Source organism: Triticum aestivum, chromosome 4A (assembly GCF_018294505.1).
Source record: "Triticum aestivum cultivar Chinese Spring chromosome 4A, IWGSC CS RefSeq v2.1, whole genome shotgun sequence".
NCBI classification, from domain to species: Eukaryota; Viridiplantae; Streptophyta; class Magnoliopsida; order Poales; family Poaceae; genus Triticum; species Triticum aestivum.
The window spans coordinates 442590205-442591375 of NC_057803.1; the positions used below are offsets into that span (position 1 = coordinate 442590205).

General features: G+C 48.7%; 1 non-coding gene across 1 annotated transcript; it reads right to left on the reverse strand.

The window, feature by feature from the left end:
- Positions 1 to 555: 555 nt before the first annotated feature.
- LOC123089001 (U6atac minor spliceosomal RNA) lies at positions 556 to 678 on the reverse strand. Its single transcript, XR_006442198.1, has one exon. It is a non-coding gene; the product is annotated as a U6atac minor spliceosomal RNA (small nuclear RNA).
- Between the last annotated feature and the right edge of the window lie 493 nt (positions 679 to 1171).

Genomic DNA, 1171 nt, shown 5'->3' on the forward strand with positions numbered 1-1171 from the left:
TCTGGACATGTAGGCAACAGATAATAGATTAGACCGGTGTAGATAGAAAGAATCAAGAAGGCATGCAGATACAGAATGGGGCCATGGCGTACGATATTGGATCGGCACAGAAGAACTACACGGAACAGTCAATGAACTCGTCCGACGAATCAAAGTGAAAAATCTACGACATGGTGGTTCTGGCTGTAAGCTAGGGCTTTGCGTTGCGCGGAGTCAGGGAGGAATCAACTCAACCAGTGTATGCATTGTCTGTGCTGTTTGCTGCCACTAGTGCATCGGCCTTCGGCCATTGGGCTATTCCCAGTATGGAAGCATGCCCTAGGTGGGCCCCCTTCATTTTGGGGGCCTGGGCGACTGCCCCTCCTGCCCCCCCCCAGGGTCGGGCCTTGGTAGATGGTTCTCTCTTAGAAAATGGATATGGGAAGTGGTACGTTCGTACTGGTTGCTATTTGAGAGTTGTTGGAATGGGTGCGGGTATGTATGGGCAACACCAAAAATCTAACCGTTACACACCTTTATGCACTACTCGATGGGACCGGGTGAAAACAGTCATTTTAAAAATTTGGGTTAGATCCACCGAAGCGGGTAGCCTTAACCACAGTGTGCTAGAGGAAAGTCCAAAGACCGTTCCTGTCCCTGTTAGGGGAGATGCCAACCGTCTCTCCTTTTTATGAACATGGTAAAAACAATCATTGGGAGCGATAACACAAAAGGTTTGAACTTTAGGCTTTACAATGAGACCGAATGAAACCTCTCAGTGGGACCGAAGGGCCAACTCGGTGAGATCGATACACTAGGGTTTAGGAAGTGGCTATGTCAAGTGTATCTGAATAAGTCCCGCTGGATTTGTATCAGTGGGACCAAGATTGACTTTAGGACTTTGAACATATATGAATGTGATAATGTGACCGAGGATTTTGAAGCAATATTGTCGGATTACAGGTTCCGGCAAACCCTTGAGGTTCGAACTCTGGGGTGCGCAGGAAGATCTCTCCCTAGCTCGCTCTCATAACGATCTCAAGGCCTAGCTCGCCGAACCCAAGGAACAAGAGACATGAGGGTTTATACTAGTTCGGGCCACCGTTGTGGTGCAATACCCTACTCCAGTGTGGTGTGGTGGATTGCCTCGTGGGCTGAGGATGAATAAGTACAATGGATGAATAGCCTCCTG